General features: G+C 40.3%; 1 pseudogene; it reads left to right on the forward strand.

Annotated features, from left to right (window-relative positions):
- Positions 1 to 15,844, forward strand: part of LOC102997259 (cytochrome b5 domain-containing protein 1-like) — a 40,906-nt pseudogene extending 25,062 nt beyond the window's left edge.
- Positions 15,845 to 17,898: the final 2,054 nt, after the last annotated feature.

The raw sequence follows: 17,898 nt of genomic DNA on the forward strand, positions 1-17,898 counted from the left end.
TCCTTTATCTTGAATTTCTAGCCTCCAAAATTTTGAGAAAATAAATTTCTATTGTTTAAGCTACCCAGTCTGTGGTACTTTGCTATGGCAGCCCCAGAAAACTAACTACAGTGACTAACCCACAGTTTTCACCTGGCCTGAAATCTTTTTTCACCAGGGAATCAGGCCTAGGAGGAAATGGGGTTAAGGGAGAATTGACTTTACTTAATATCCAACATCCCAAGGCAAACTGGGGATTAGCTCAGGCTAACTAAGTTATCCAAGATGATCCAACGTGGTAGCTATGGTGGTGATGTTATGATGGTGGGTATTCTAGGGAGGAAGGACATCGCAGCAGAAGTTCCTAGGCAACTCAGCTCAAACCCAGAAAAGCAGGCAGTAGCACTGTCCTTCCAGATAATCAGTTTATTGAGTAAGATCCCAGCCCATGATCTGATTCTCAGAAGCAGAATCCAATCCCCCTCATGTAACCCAGCACAAGGGACTGGCAAAAGTGTAATGTGTGGTCCACATTCTCTTCCAAGGCACCTCCTCTCCCACCAGTATCCCAGGTATTACCCTAGAGCCTTGACAGCTGAAGGATGAGGCCTCTCTCCTGGTCCAGCACAGATTAGCTGGGGTGCGGCAGGGCAGGGCAGGGCAGAAACTGGGCCCAGGCCCAATGATCCAGAAAAGATCCCCAGAATGTTGAAGGGGGCTAGTTCTCCTTCCCACAATGAACTTTTTCTTCTCAGAATTTTTAGCATTTCCCAAAAAAGAAGGAGGGAGTACAGTTATCTATGGAATCCAGTTTGCATAGATGCCACTTTGAATAAATAGCAGCCAGCTTCAAATAAAAAGCAGCTACTCCCTCTCCCTGGTTCCCCAAGGCAGAGGCTGTGATTTTATTCTACCCACCCCTTCCCACCCTCACCACCACATTTACAGGCGAGGGTTCTCAGCCCTGCATCTTCTGGGCTGGATGGACGCCCAGTTCAGCTCATAAATTCCTCTCTTATAACTCCCATTTGTTCTATCAGTTACCAGACATCCAAAAAACATTCTCATAATCTTTGCAGTTTGATATTTCTGATATGCAGGCTGTCTAGAGTTCAGGGATCAGGGTGGGGGCCCTTTCTGCCCAGGTTTAAGGGCTATACTGGAGTATATAGTTCCCTAGAGAATTGGAAAGCCGAACAGAAAATTGAGGCAGAAAAAGTACTGACTTTGACCAGACCCTTAGTGCAGGGACTGACCAGCATGGAAGACCAGAGCTTTCAATACATGGAGGCCCAAGGCTTGCTGAATCCTGAACCTAAAACTACGTCCAATCCCACTCCACCCACCACTGGCAAGACAAAAGTTCCTAATGCCCCTGTTCCGTCCTACCATTGTCAGAATCAGCCAGAATGGGACTCCCCAGATCCATCAACGATGGCCTTTTTTGCCTCACAGGAGTGGGTCTGGGGGTGAGCAGTACTTGCCATGGTTAATATAATCAGTGGGGTCCTCTCATTTCCAGAAGAGTCTAACCTTGGAGTGGGGGACTCTCTGGAAAAAAACTCCAAAGTACTGAGATATTGAAACTACTCCCTAAAAGCTCCTGGTGGGTCAGATGTACAGTGAGAGTGTAACATCCATGGCCTTGATGTACTAAGTGGAATATAATTTCTCTTAGAGTTGTTACAGAATTACCAATGTAGAGCCATTTCCATTAATACATGCACCTCCCTCCCTCACACATACATTCCTGAGGGGTGAGGTCTCTAGGTGGGTAGCTGCATTGGTCCATTGGTTGCCTTGTAGATATGAATGCTTTCTCTCTCCCAGGAAATTGTCTGGGCTGTTGTCATGGAGCAAATTGTATTGTCAGAGTCAAGTGGGATCCAGAGCCTCAACTTTCAAGTGTGGGGAAAACAGAGCAATGGCTCCCTGCTGAGGGAGCAAGGCCATCCAGCCATGGAAGCCTGGGGTTCTGCTCTCTGTGGTGAGGTGCTCCTATTCTGTGACTATTTCACCCAGAATTACTTCTCTTCACACTCTTGGTATTATTGGATATATGCAAATTAGGCTAACCTAATACGTTACGTGTTGGAAAGCTAAGGTGGTCCTTACTGACAGTAGGCAGCCTTTGTGTGTTGGTATTGATGAATTTCTGTGGCCAGAACTGGCACTTACAGTCATAATTCATATACTCTTATACTCTACATACTCAATATTGTTTTCCTCAACTGCTTCTCTATATTTCAGTTGTCTGTAGTCTCTGCCCCCTGCTAAGATGTCATACAGAACCAGAAGATCCATGAATATTAGAGTTATAATGAACAGTCAGATGTCATTTGAGCCAAAGTAGAGGAAAACTCTACTGACGTGTCTCTAAAAGTTGCACCCACCCCCTTCTTCAATACTTACAGTGTCAGGAATTTCACTGCTTTGTGAAGGAAACTATTCCATTGTTACACAGCTCTAAACAGGATATTTCTATTTCTTTTTCTTTCATTTTCCAGATTATTGCCTAATCTCATAAAGCACACAGAGAGAGTGTCCTGATCCTGCACAGTCTTTGAGCACATGCGATGGGTATCCATTCTCTAGGAAAGCCTGACATGGCAAGCTTAACCTGGCCCATTCCCACAAGGTAATTTACATAAGTGAAAACAAGGGGCAAAGAACAAAAGCATAATATGCTTTATAGCTTGTCCTTTGTTCAGCAATTTTGCATGCTTCTGACCTTGTAAATTTGTCAGAGAGAAAAGAAAGGTGGCCTCTCATCACCACAAATGAGAACAGGAAAGTTACTGATGATTTCCTCACTGTCAATTATCTTTCTTGGGTCTGAAGGGGAGGGATACCTCTTCTGAAGCAGGAGGAAGAGTGACCAGATTGTGCCATGGATCTCGACCATGGACGACCCCCTTTGGATCTCTCCTTCCTAGGATAGGTTTCTCAGATCTTTGAAACAGTTGGAAGAAGCAAAGCGTCATCTGTCAGGGCTGCGAAACCAGTGCAGGTGACATCTGACTATTACCTCACCTTTTCTTAAGTATATAAATAAGCAACTTTATTCAAAACCTTGACTGATGACTGTCTCTTGGCATTTTGAACCTTTTTATCTATTGCTGTATAAAAAGAGTTTATTAATTTATTTGAGGCCTGGCATAGAGAAGGGAATCTTCCCTAATCTTTAGCCAAATATTCCCTTAAAACATCCTAGAGGAAAAAGAAGAAGTTGGGGCAGAGGAGGAAAGTGGAGAAAGAGAAGAAAAAGAAGGAGAAGAGGGGACAGGGAAGAGGAGGGGTGGGGAATAGGAAAGGAGGGAAATTTTCCAGCTCTTTGTGACTAATGGACTAAACGGCTTCAGTCACCTGTTAGAGGTGAGTCGTCTGTTTGCAGCTCTACTTAGATAATATCTGTTGTGCTTTGATGTGGCAACCCTAACAGACTAAGACAAAAGAGCAAAACATATGCTTGTTTCACAGTTTTTCAAAGAAAACATAAAAATAACACTGACCTCCATGTGTATATCATCAGACATTTTACAAAGGTTGTCACATCCAGTATTAAATTAGATTCTAACTGCAGACTTAACTGGTACATGATGATAGCCATTTTACAAAAGGGAAAAGCAGACAGACGAAGGAAGGTAATTTGTGCAGTGTCACACAGAGGGGTCAAAGTCTGGACTTGTACCCAGACCACTGTTCTTTGCACAACACTAAACTGCTCTCATAACAATCAATCTTCACACCATGATGTCATTTATAAATCTAATAAGAAGGTTTCAGTGTTTTCACACAAACATCAATAAAAGTGTTTCAAAGGGAATTGTTAGTCATACCTTCTAAACTAAAGATGACCTATGGATTTCATCTTGCAAGCCAACTATGATCGCTTGGGAGGGGCTTCCAATCCTGTTTACTGATGAGGATTCTGAGGTCATGAGGATTCTAATACCCAAATTAACTAACCATGTCAGCCACAGGCACAGGAAATGGGGTGTGCAACAGGCGAACCTGGGATTACACATGGTACTCCAACCCCCAGAACAATATGGGGTCCTCAGGGATGAACAAATGAGTTTCCCAGTGGGAAGAACAAAAATATAAACAAGGTTGGCCAAGGACATTTTTGTTTTTAATTCTTTTTTGAGTTGCTTCTGTCTAGTTGCCTCTCTCTGACCTCTCATTTTCTTCGTCAGTATGGAAAGTTGGAACCTCAAAACTAAAGTCTAAAAGAAATTCCTCACATGAAGCTTTATACGTATGGAAGATAATGAGTTTCTGAGAGACAAGGTCTTCAAGATTTTACAGTAAATGCAGAAGCAGATTTTATGAAGGACTGATAAGGAGAAGCAAAATTGGTTCTCAAGAACATTCCTAGCAACTGTTTCACGGTTGGTAGAACAATTGGATATATAATCAGGGAGTACACAGCTTTGATTATAGTGGATTATACCAAAAGACATAATAATACTGCTATAATTACATATCAGCAGTTAGGCCTCAAATTCTTTTTTTAGAAAATAGTTACAAGTTTTGTAAAGCTACAAGTTTTATAGAAATAGATCCAAGATAACAAGAAACACAAGGATCACAGTAAAAATCCTTTGTGACTAAAAAAGTGGCATCCTGTTCCTCCCCACTCCTCCATCCTAAACATCCTCAAAAATAAGTCCTTACTGCACAGGACAGTAAATTGCAAAGCATATTCAGATTTTAACTTAATTTTTTTTCAAGGATAAGCTAGATGCCTGCTTTCAAAACAGATAACACACTTAAAATGATGTAAGAAGTTAAATGGCTCAAACAAGACTGACCAATTTAGCAATATTTACTAACAGAAGTAACTTCATATAACTGCTTTCCTTACCAAAGCCTATAAAATGCCACTTTCATTTAACAAAAATGATGAAAGCTTTTTTATTGTTATGAAAACCAGAAATATATAAAGATCATTTTAGAATAAAATTAGAACATGTTTCAATTCAATCTTGTTGACTTTTTAAAAGTTATGATTCTTGAAGCTAATGCTTTTCCCATTAATTTTTAAAAGTAATTTTCCTAAAGGTCTTTTTTTTTTTTTTTCCCCAATATTTATTTATTTATTTATTTATTTTGGCTGCACCGGGTCTTAGATGCAGCACGCGGGATCTTCACTGTGGCATGCAGGATCTTTTTTTGTTTTTTTAATTGCAGCATGCGGAATCTTTAGTTGTAGCATGCTGACTTCTTAGTTGTCACATGCCGACTTCAGTTGGGGCATGCACGTGGATTTCAGTTGCGGAATGCATGCGGGATCAGTTCCCTGACCAGGGATCGAACCCGGGACCCCTGCATTGGGAGCGTGGAATCTTACCCACTGGACCACCAGGGAAGTCCCCTCAAGGTCTCATCTGAGCTATGAGCCAGATATTTGCTACTCCTAGTATTTATATTCTTGAGAAAAGCTCTCTGGTAACATAAATAATAAAGCTGAACTTCTAACGTGGTTCTTTGTAAAATGAAGGTAATAACTAATTATAAAATCAAATACAGAAAAATTGAGCAACTGTGTGACTCTAGCAAGAGCACTTACATTTCATGTAAAAACAAAGTGAGGAAGATTCAAACTCACTCAGTGACAGGTTTTACTTCAATAAAAACATGGATTCTTATTTCATAAAGTACTTATTTCCAAGTTAACAATCGATTACTCAAATATTTTTTCTTTGAAAATAGGGCTCAAATGAGATAAGAGAAAATTAATCTGAGTTATAAAAATACACAAAGGTCTGAAACATTATATTTTTACATCAGAGTAGGACACTTAAAATACTCCATTGTATTTGTATCAGAAGTAGTTAAATTTTTGATACAAGTTACCAGATAGAAAGTAATAATAATTAAATTAAATAATAATATAGTCTTAACTTTATGAAGTGCATTAGTGTTGCCAACTCTCACGCTTATGGTCCACATGTCATCTGGGCTCCCTTCCCATGCAGTCTGGGAGAGACTGATCTGACCTCTGCTTGGTGACATCTCTGAGCCTTCCTCAAGTTTCCCACAAGTACAAGGTGAGAGGACAAGGAATAATCTATATTCTTAAGGTCATTTTGGCCTCCAGGCTCCTTCTGACCCAGTTCCAGTGTTAACTCAGATGCAAAACATGCCCCTTCTTGAGTCGCCCAGAAAATTTTGCTCTCCCAAAGCATGTGAAAGTGTATAGAATTTTCTGAAGATTATGCCTGATGGAAGATTTGGAAGGGCTTATCTTGAAGCACACAGGTAATTTCATATGGACATATTCCTCTCTGCTTCTTTCCTGTCCTTCAGTCTCTCCATTACTGGGAATGTGCACTGGCCCTTCTCCCCATGGAGATTTTTTTTTTTTTTTTAACATCTTTATTGGAGTATAATTGCTTTACAATGGTGTGTTAGTTTCTGCTGTAATAACAAAGTGAGTCAGCTATATGTATACATATATCCCCATATCCCCTCCCTGTTGTGTCTTCCTCCCACCCTCCCTATCCCACCCCTCTAGGTGGTCACAAAGCACGGAGCTGATCTCCCTGTGCTATGCGGCTGCTTGCCACTAGCTATCTATTTTACATTTGGTAGTGTATGTATGTCCATGCCACTCTCTCACTTCATCCCAGCTTACCCTTCCCCCTCCCTGTGTCCTAAAGTCCATTCTCTACGTCTGCATCTTTATTCCTGTCTTGACCCTAGGTTCTGCAGAACCATATTTTTTCTTTAGATTCCATATATATGTGTTAGCATACAGTATTTGTTTTTCTCTTTCTGACTTACTTCACTCTGTATGAGACTCCAGGTCCATCCACCACACTACAAATAACTCAATTTCGATTTTTATTATGGCTGAGTAATATTCCATTGTATATATGTGCCACATCTTCTGTATCCATTCATCTGTCAATGGACACTTAGGTTGCTTCCATGTCTTGGCTATTGAAAATAGAGCTGCAATGAACATTGTGATACATGACTCTTTTTGAATTATGGTTTTCTCAGGGTATATGCTCAGTAGTGGGATTGCTACATTATATGGTAGTTCTGTTTTTAGATTTTAAGGAACCTCCATACTGTACTCCATAGTGGCTGTATCAATTTACATTCCCAACAACAGTGCAAGAGGGTAACCTTTTCTCCACACTCTCTTCAGCATTTATTGTTTGTAATTTTTCAATGATGGCCATTCTGACTGGTGTGAGGTTATACCTCATCGTGGTTTTGATTTTGCATTTGATTTGCATTTCTCTAATGATCAGTGATTTGAACATCCTTCCATGTATTTGTTGGCAATCTGTATATCTTCTTTGGAGAAATGTCTGTTTAGGTCTTCTGCCCATTTTTGGATTGGGTTTTCTGGTTTTTTTGATATTGAGTTGCATGAGCTGCTTGTAAATTTGGGAGATTAATCCTTTGTCAGTTGCTTCGTTTGCAAATATTTTCTCCCATTCTGATGGTTGTCTTTTCATCTTGTTTATGGTTTCCTTTGCTGTGCAAAACATTTTAAGTTTCATTAGGTCCCATTTATTTATTTTTGTTTTTATCTTCATTTCTCTAGGAGGTGGGTCAAAAAAGACCTTGCTGTGGTTTATGTCATAGAGTGTTCTGCCTATGTTTTCCTCTAAGAGTTTTATAGTGTCTCGCCTTACATTTAGGTCTTTAATACACTTTGAGTTTATTTTTGTATACAGTGTTAGGAAGTGGTCTAATTTCATTCTTTGTTATGTAGCTGTCCAGTTTTCCCAGCACCACTTATTGAAGATGCGGTCTTTTCTCCATTGTATACTCTTGCCTCCTTATCAAAGATAAGGTGACCATATGTGTGGGGGTTTATCTCTGGGCTTCCTATCTTACTCCATTGATCTATAGTTCTGTTTTTGTGCCAGGACCATACTGTCTTGATTACTGTAGCTTTGTAGTATAGTCTGAAGTCAGGGAGGCTGATTCCTCCAGCTCCATTTTTCTTTCTCAAGATTGTTTTGGCTATTCGGGGTCTTTTGTGTTTCCATACAAATTGTGACATTTTTTGTTCTAGTTCTGTGAAAAATGCCATTGGTAGTTTGATAGAGATTGCATTGAATCTGTGGATTGCTTTGGGTAGTATAGTCATTTTCACAATGTTGATTCTTCCAATCCAAGAACACGGTATATCTCTCCATCTGTTTGTATCATCTTTAATTTCTTTCATCAGTCCTATAGTTTTCTGCATACAGGTCTTTTGTCTCCTTAGGTAGGTTTATTCCTAGGTATTTTATTCTTTTGTTGCAATGGTAAATGGGAGTGTTTCCTTAATTTCTTTTTCAGATTTTTCATCATTAGTGTATAGGAATGCAAGAGATTTCTGTGCATTAATTTTGTATCCTGCTACTTTACCAAATTCATTGATTAGCTCTAGGAGTTTTCTGGTAGCATCTTTCGGATTCTCTATGTATAGTATCATGTCATCTGCAAACAGTGACAGTTTTACTTCTTCTTTTCCAATTTGGATTCTTTTTATTTCTTTTTCTTCTCTGATTGCTGTGGCTAAAACTTCCAAAACTATGTTGAATAATAGTGGTGAGAGTGGGCAACCTTGTCTTATTCCTGATCTTAGTGGAAAAGGTTTCAGTTTTTCACCATTGAGAACAATGTTGGCTGTGGGTTTGTCATATATGGCCTTTATTGTGTTGAGGTAAGTTCCCTCTGTGCATACTTTCTGGAGGGTTTTTATCATAAATGGGTGTTGAATTTCATTGAAAGCTTTTTCTGCATCTATTGAGATGATCATATGGTTTTTCTCCTTCAGTTTGTTAATATGGTTTATCACATTGATTGATTTGTGTATACTGAAGAATCCTTGCATTCCTGGGATAAACCCCACTTGATCATGGTGTATGATCCTTTTAATATGCTGTTGGATACTGTTTCCTAGTATTTTGTTGAGGATTTTTGCATCTACGCTCATCAGTGATATTGGCCTGTAGTTTTCTTTTTTGTGTGCCATTTTTGTCTTGTTTTGGTAACAGGGTGATGGTGGCCTCATAGAATGAGTTTGGGAGTGTTCCTCCCTCTGCTATATTTTGAAAGAGTTTGAGAAGGATAGGTGTTAGCTCTTCTCTAAATGTTGGATAGAATTCGCTTATGAAGCCATCTGGTCCTGGGCTTTTGTTTGTTGGAAGGTTTTTAATCACAGTCTCAATTTCAGTGCTTGTGATTGCTCTGTTTATAGTTTCTATTTCTTCCTGGTTCACTCTCATAAAGTTGTGCTTTTCTAAGAATCTGTCCATTTCTTCCAGGTTGTCTATTTTATTGGCATATAGTTGATTGTAGTAATCTCTCATGATCCTTTGTATTTCTGCAGTGTCAGCTGTTACTTCTCCTTTTTCATTTCTAATTCTATTGATTTGAGTCTTTTCCCTTTTTTTCTTGATGAGTCTGGCTAATGGTTTATCAATTTTGTTTATCTTCTCAAAGAACCAGCTTTTAGTTTTATTGATCTTTGTTATTGTTTCCTTCATTTCTTTTTAATTTATTTATGATCTGATCATTATGTTTTCTTTCCTTCTGCTAACTTTGGGGGTTTTTGTTCTTCTTTCTCTAGTTGCTTTAGGTGTAAGGTTAGGTTGTTTATTTGAGATTTTTCTTATTTCTTGAGGTAGGATTGTATTGCTATAAACTTCTCTCTTAGAACTGCTTTTGCTGCATCCCATAGGTTCTGGGTCATTGTGTTTTCATTGCCATTTGTTTCCAGGTATTTTCTGGTTTCCTCTTCGGTTTCTTCAGTGAGCTCTTGGTTATTTAGTAGTGCATTATTTAGCCTCCATATATTTGTATTTTTTACACTTTTTTTCCTGTAATTGATATCTAGTCTTATAACGTTGTGGTCGGAAAAGATACTTGATATGATTTCAATTTTCTTAAATTTACCGAGGCTTGATTTGTGACCCAAGATATGATCTATACTGGAGAATGTTCCATGAGCACTTGAGAATAAAGTGTATTCTGTTGTTTTTGGATGGAATGTCCTATAAATATCAGTTAAACCCATCTTGTCTAATGTGTCATTTAAAGCTTGTGTTTCCTTATTTATTTTCATTTTGGATTATCTGTCCATTGGTGAAAAGGTGTTAAAGTCCCCTACTATGATTGTGTTACTGTCGATTTCCCCTTTTATGGCTGTTAGCATTTGCCTTATGTATTGAGATGCTCCTGTGTTGGGTGCATAAATATTTACAATTGTTATATCTTCTTCTTGGATTGATCCCTTGATCATTATATAGTGTCCTTCTTTGTCTCTTGTAATAGTCTTTATTTTAAAGTCTATTTTGTCTGATATGAGAATCGCTACTCCAGCTTTCTTTAGATTTCCATTTGCATGGAATAGCTTTTTCCATCCCCTCACTTTCAGTCTGTATGTGTTCCTGGGTCTGACGTGGGTCTCTTGTAGACAGCATATATACAGGTCTTGTTTTTGTATCCATTCTGCCAGTCTATGTCTTTTGGTTGGAGTCTTTAATCCATTTACATTTAAGGTGATTATCGATATGTATGTTCCTATTACCATTTTCTTAGTTGTTTTGGGTTTGTTATTGTAGGTCTTTCCCTTCTCTTGTGTTTCCTGCCTAGAGAAGTTCCTTTAGCATTTGTTGTAGAGCTGGTTTGGTGGTGCTGAATTCTCTTAGCTTTTGCTTGTCTGTAAAGCTTTTGATTTCTCCATTGAATCTGAATGAGATCCTTGCTGGGTAGAGTAATCTTGGTTGTAGGTTTTTCCCTTTCATCACTTTAAATATGCCCTGCCACACACTTCTGGCTTGCAGAGTTTCTGCTGAAAGATCAGCTGTTAACCTTATGGGGATTACCTTGCTGCTTTTAATATTTTTTCTTTGTATTTAATTTTTGATAGTTTAATATGTGTCTTGGCATGTTTCTCCTTGGATTTATCCTGCATGGGACTCTCTGTGCTTCCTGGACTTGATTGACTGTTTCCTTTCCCATATTAAGGAAGTTTTCAACTATAATCTCTTTAAATATTTTCTCAGTCCCTTTCTTTTTCTCCCTTTCTTCTGGGACCCCTATAATTTGCATGTTGGTGTGTTTAATGTTGTCCCAAAGTTCTCAGAGACTGCCCTCAATTCTTTTCATTCTTTTTTCTTTATTCTGCTCTGCAGTAGTTATTTCCACTATTTTATCTTCCAGGTTGCTTATCTGTTCTTCCGCCTCAGTTATTCTATTGATCCCTTCTAGAGAATTTTTAATTTCATTTATTGTGTTGTTCATCATTGTTTGTTTGCTCTTTAGTTCTTCTAGGTCCTTGTTAAACTTTTCTTGTATTTTCTCCATTCTATTTCCAAGATTTTGGATCATCTTTACTATCATTATTCTGAATTCTTTTGCAGGTAGACTGTCTATTTCCTTTTCATTTGTTTGGTCTGGTGGATTTTTACCTTGCTCCTTCATCTGCTGTGTATTTCTCTGTCTTCTTATTTTGCTTATCTTATGTGTTTGGGGTCTCCTTTTCACAGGATGCAGGTTTGTAGTTCCCGTTGTTTTTTTGTCTGCCCCCCCACAATGGGTAAGGTTGGTTCAGTGGGTTGTGTAGGCTTCCTGGTGGAGGAGACTGGTGCCTGTGTTCTGGTGGATGAGCCTGGATCTTGTGTTTTTGGTGGGCAGGACCACATCCAGTGGTGTGTTTTGGGGTGTCTGTGAACTGATTATGATTTTAGGCAGCCTCTGCGCTAATGGGTGGGGTTGTGTTCCTGTCTTGCTAGTTGTTTGGCATGGGTTGCCCAGCACTGAAGCTTTCTGGGTGTTGAGTGGAGCTGGGTGTTAGCGTTGAGATGGAGATCTCTGGGAGAGCTTTCGCCGATTGATATTACGAGGGGCCAGGAGGTCTCTGGTGGACCAATGTCCTGAACTTGAGTCTCCCACCTCAGAGGCTCGGGCCTAACACCTGGCTGGAGCACCAAGACCCTGTCAGCCACAGGGCCAGGTACATGGGTGTTTCCTGCCTTTTGGGAAGTCTGAGGTCTCTGCCAGCGTTCAGTAGATGTTCTGTAGGAGTTGTTCCACATGTAGATGTATTTTTGATGTACTTGTGGGGAGGAAGGTGATCTCCATGTCTTACTCCTCTGCCGTCTTGAAGGTCCTCCCCAAGGAGATTCTTGCCCCATACTTTCAGAAGGTTCTAGCTTCCTGCTTCCGTCTCTTCCTGCCTCATTCCCTCAGGGGTAAACAAACTTGTCTCTCCATCTCCAGAGTCACAAGTTCTCCAACAAGATGCTCACCAAGATACTAAATATACCTGAACATAAGAGACCCAAGAATGTATTTTCCAAAAGAGAAGATCCCCTTTAAAAAGTTTTTAGCCAACTTAAATATGTATATAAATGATTGATATAGAAGAACCCGTCATATGTCTTCTTACAGTATTGAATTTATCAATTTAGTCACACAATCATACTTAAAAGAATGCATTATAGAGGACCTATACTGCTTTTTTTCTAATTGGAGTATAGTTGATTTACAGTGTTGTGTTAGTTTCATGTGTACAGCAAAGTGATTCAGTTATACATGTACATATATTCATTCTTTCTAAGATTCTTTTCTCATATAGCTTATCACAGAATACTGAGTAGAGTTCCCTGTACTACACAGTAGGTCTTTGTTGGTTATCTATGTTATATATAGTAGTGTGTGTGTATGTTCATCCCAGGCTTCTGATTCATCCCTCCCTGCAACATTTCCCCTTTGGTAACCATAAGTTTCTTTTCAATACCTGTAAGTCCGTTTCTGTTTTGTAAATAAGTTCATCTGTTTCTTTTCTTTTTTTAAAAAATTAGATTCCACATATGAGTGACATCATATGATATTTGTCTTTCTCTGTCTGACTTACTTCACTTAGTATGGCAATCTCTAGGTCCATTCATGTTGTTGCAAATGGCATTATTTCATTCTTTTTTATGGTTGAGTAATATTCCATTGTATATATGTACCACACCTTCTTTATCCATTCACCTGTCAATGGACATTTAGGTTGCTTCCACGTCCTGGCTATTGTAAATAGCGTTGCGATGAACACTGGGGTGCAGGTACCTTTTCAAAGTATGGTTTTCTCCAGATATATGCCCAGGAGTGGGATTGCTGGATAATATGGTAGTTCTATTTTTAGTTTTTATAGGAACCTCCACACAGTTCTTCATAGTGGCTGCACCGATTTACATTCCCACCAACAGTGTAGGAGGGTTCCCTTCTCTCCATACCCTCTCCAGCATTTATTGTTCGTAGACTTTTTGATGATGGCCATTCTGACCCATGTGAGGTGATACCTCATTGTAGTTCTGATTTGAATTTCTCTGTTAATTAGTGACGTTGAGCATCTTTTCATGTGCTTTTTGGCCATCTGTATGTCTTCTTTGGAGAAGTGTCTATTTAGATCTTCTGCCCATTTTTTGATTGGGTTGTTCGTTTTTTTGATATTGAGCTGCATGAGCTGCTTGTATATTTTGGAGATTAATCTTTTGTTGGTCGCTTCGCTTGCAAATATTTTCTCCCATCCTGTGGGTTGCCTTTTCATTTTGTTTGTGGTTTCCTTTGCTGTGCAGAAGCTTTTAAGTTTAATTAGGTCCCATTTGTTTATTTTTGTTTTTATTTTCATTACTCTAGGAGGTGGAACAAAAGAGATATTGCTGCAATTTTATGTCAAAGAGTGTTCTGCCTATGTTTTCCTCTAAGAGTTTGATAGTGTCTGGCCTTACATTTAAGTCTTCAATCCATTTTGAGTTTATTTTTTTGTATGGTGTTAGGGAGTGTTCTAATTTCATTCTTTTACATGTAGCTGTCCAGTTTCCCCAGCACCATTTATTGAAGAGACTGCAGAGGTTCTCCCACAAAAGTGAGAGTCCTGAGCCCCACATCAGGCTCCCCAGTCTGAGGGTCTGGCATCGGGAGGAGGAATCCCCAAAGCAGTTGCCTTTGAAGGCCAGCGGGGCTTGAGTGCAGGAGCTGCACAGAACTGGGGGAAACAAATTCTTCATATTTGACATAGGTGTCCTTTTGCCATCAATAGAGCCATTGTTGAGTCATCTAACACAGTTCTCTAAAACACATGAAGTTCATTTCTTTCTAATTTGAAGTACAGCATACTTAATCCAGTCAGCCCAAGCCATAAAAATCAACCTGTTATTTATGTTCTCCATAATGTAACCACTTAATTTTCTGCTTTTTAAATTGACCTTTAAGCCTTATTTACAATGACATTCAACACTTGCAATTGAGAGCTTGTGCTGGGGAATAATGATTACAGCTGGGTTAAATTTCCTTGCGTCCTTTTTTGTAACCAATTCTCTTGAGTGGCCTTTATAAACAACTGAAATTAACATTGATTGAAGTGGTTTCAGGCTGATCTTCCCCAAACAGTTCTTTGTCCTCCAACATGATACTACTGAAATAATGTCCTATGAGATTTGAATTTAAGGTTGCTATCTTTTTTGGAGGGATAAATAATTTTGAGGGTAAAAAAACCCAAACTCTCACCTTATGTTCTAGCATATAGGAAACTGTCCCTTAACTTTCTCCCTAGGAAGGACTGTGGTATCAGTTGTTAAAATTTTCCTTATTACAAATATATTAATAATATCATTTAATCTCCATAGCAGGGCAAATATTAATCCTACATTACAGATGAAGAGAATGAAGTTCCAAGAAATATAGCATTACATGGCTTGACATTGGGCCAAGTCTAGCCAAGTGGTTTTCCCTAGAATACGATAAAAACAAAATACAAGAACCTCTGAAAGTTGCTAAGAGGGTAAATCTTAAGTATTCTCACCACAAAACAGAAATGGTAATTATGTAATGTGATGAAGGTGTTAGCTAATGCTAGGGGGTAATCATTTTGCAATATATACATGTATTTTCAAGTCCATATGTCAATTATATCTCTAAAGCTGGGGGAAAAAAAGAAATGTGTACAATGAACTCATAGTACGGTTATAATATCAGAAAAATAAAAGACCACCAAATTAAATATTTTTTTAAAAAATACAGTAACCTGGAGCGGATAAACGCGCTCACCTTAGCTCCTGGATGAGAGGGAGGATGCGGCAGTGACTGCGTGCTGAAAAGCGAGGAAGCAACTAAAGGAGTCGGTGACCGACAGAGCAAGAGCCGTGCCACGCCGGGGCCTAGTGGCCGGGCCAGACTTTGACTATTTTCAGCGTCACTCTTTCATGCCGGCAGAGGTGGCCCAACATAACCAGCCGGAAGACCTCTGGGTGTCTTACCTGGGAAACGTGTACGACCTAACGCCGTTATTACAGGAGTACAAGGGAGACCTCTTGCTGAAACCCATCGTGGAAGTTGCGGGCCAGGACATCAGCCCCTGGTTTGATCCAGACACCAGAGACATCGGCAAAGCACACAGATCCACTGACCGGTTCCCTGAGATATCGCACCCCCCGGGGCCGCTTTCTGCATGTGCCGCCTCAGCTGCCCCTTTCAGACTGGGCCAATGATTTCGGGAAGCCTTGGTGGCAGGGGTCGCGTTACCAGGTGGGGCGGCTGTCCGCCAAGACCCGGAATATCTGCATCATTAACACGCTCACATCGCAAGAGCACACACCGGAGGTGGGGGCCCGGGAATCAATGTGAGAAATCCTACACAGCTATCTCTCCTGTGCTGCACATGCTGCCAGCTACGCATGGAAATATGAAGGGGAGAACCTGACATGGATTATACTCTGGAAGAGAATGGCATCTGGGATGAGGAGGAAGAATTTGATTATCTCAATATGGACAGTACACTCTACACACCTGCAGTACTGCTGTACTTCAATGATGACCTCACAGAGCTATAGAAAGGGAGATGTATGCTCATGTAGGCTCAAGACATATTTTGAGTTTAGCTGTTTCTGTGCCCTGTTGGAAAAGAGGTGGGGATGGGGTGGGGAGGGTGGTACCTGGACCTAGACCTCCATTCTGCTCTGGGAGCTGGCCTGAGGTTGCCATGCCCGACTGAAGTGTAAAGGTCCTATTCCTCGGGTTAATTACAATTTACTCTGAGAAAGTTAGGAATAATGCTAGAAGTGAATTAATTTTTAGGAATGATACAAGAAAATAAAGTATCTTAGATCAGGGAGATGTAGAAGAGGATAGTCAGATAGAGCTCAGGCAGAACTTTTCAATAGTAAGAGAAAGAGAAGTCCAACACAGGGATGAGGGATGGAAGAACTTTTCTGGCAATGATGGAAATGGGATGGCTGCAGGAAGATGGGATTTACAAAGACAGGAATAGGAAATGTCTATCACTGGCCATATAAAACTGGCTAATCTCTCTTCTGAATAGTATTTGGCAGCTGAAATCCAAGAGGAACAAAGGAAGTGAATGGTCACCAGGTAATTCAGGCTAGATATTATGCTATGTGCTTTATATACCTCATTTAATACAACTACCCATAAAACAGATACCATTACCACTATTTTACAGATGAATCTTCTGAAGCTTAGCAAGATATAATAGCACAAAAGGCACACCAGTTAGTAACCAGATTGCAAACCCAGGTCTTCCCAATTCCAAAGTCTATGTTCTTCTCAATGTCCAGGCTCATTGCACAATGGGAACCTATAGGCCTATTGTGTAGTCAGCTGTGGTGTTGTGCTTTTTTGTTTTGTTTTTTTAGTTACTGTCTTTGCAAGGGACTTAGCAGAGTTCTGCAGTGGCAGAGAGGACACAGGGAAGGCTATGTGTCAGCTGAGTCATAGCTATTGAGGCTACTTCATGGTTAGTCGCATAGCAAAACTTTCCTCTGACTTTTCTGAGGCAAAGAGGTGGGTATATACTGACTCCAGGAAAATTAGAGTGGGAAAGGGCCTTTGGATTGGGACCGTTTAGAAGGGGGAGCAACAAGGGGGCAACAGCATGTATATTCATGATGGGCCTGTGCCTCTGAAGGGAAGATGAGGAAGACAGGGTCGACTTTGCCAGATGGTGACTCTACAAGGAGGGGCTTGACAGAGGTGATGTAAAGAGAAGTGCTAATTAAGGCAGAAAACTACTGGTGTTCAAAAGAGAACAACCATGGAGGGCAGTGGCCAGATTTGGTTCCCTATGACCTAAACAGGGAAGGGGAATGAGAATCACAGGTGAATTTCTTGACAGTAGCAGGCAAAAAAGAAGCAGGGAGATGTTAGTGCATCTTCGTGGAAGGTGGCCCCCTATGAGACACTGGGTAGGCTGCAGAGGAGTGTGCTGAGGGGCTGACTATGAACGGCATGGACAGAGGTGGAGACATCTGTATCCACCTGCAGTTGTTTCATGTGTATCTTGTTTGCGCAACTAAACCCTAAACTATTTGAGAACCAAAGCTACGCTACTGCTGTAACCCCAGCCTCAGGGCCTGTGCGTATGGGACCTGCGCAAACTCGTCCTTCTTCCAGAGTTTCCTACTGTAGTACCTCTCGCCAGAAACACATCCCTCTCCGCACACACCCAGTCACTCTCCAAGTAGATTCTATGTCCTAAACATCTCTGGAATCCATCTTCTTTTCTCGAAGCTGTTATCATCACCTCTGGTCTGGGACTGCTGCAATAACTTCCTAACCAGTCCTCCCATTTCCACTCTGTCCTCCACACACAGCAGAGTGAGCTCTGAAAAACAAACCTAAACATCTAACTTTCCTCCTTCAGATTCTTCAGTGGCTTCCAGTTGCTTTTGGAATAAAGTCCTAAATGCAAAGTCCTTGCATAAATCAGCCTCTACCTTGCATCACCCCTCTTTGTTCCCTGGCTTTCTGTTCACTAAAGGTTTTCTTGCCTCAGAGCCAGCACACAGGCTCTTCTCCCTGCTTACAACACTCTTCCATTTCCCACCTTGCTGATCCTAAGTGTTTCTTCCTCAAAGAGACCTTTTCTGATTTCTCGATGCAGGTCAA

The sequence above is a fragment of the Balaenoptera acutorostrata genome, chromosome 4 (assembly GCF_949987535.1).
Source record: "Balaenoptera acutorostrata chromosome 4, mBalAcu1.1, whole genome shotgun sequence".
Classification (NCBI taxonomy): domain Eukaryota; kingdom Metazoa; phylum Chordata; class Mammalia; order Artiodactyla; family Balaenopteridae; genus Balaenoptera; species Balaenoptera acutorostrata.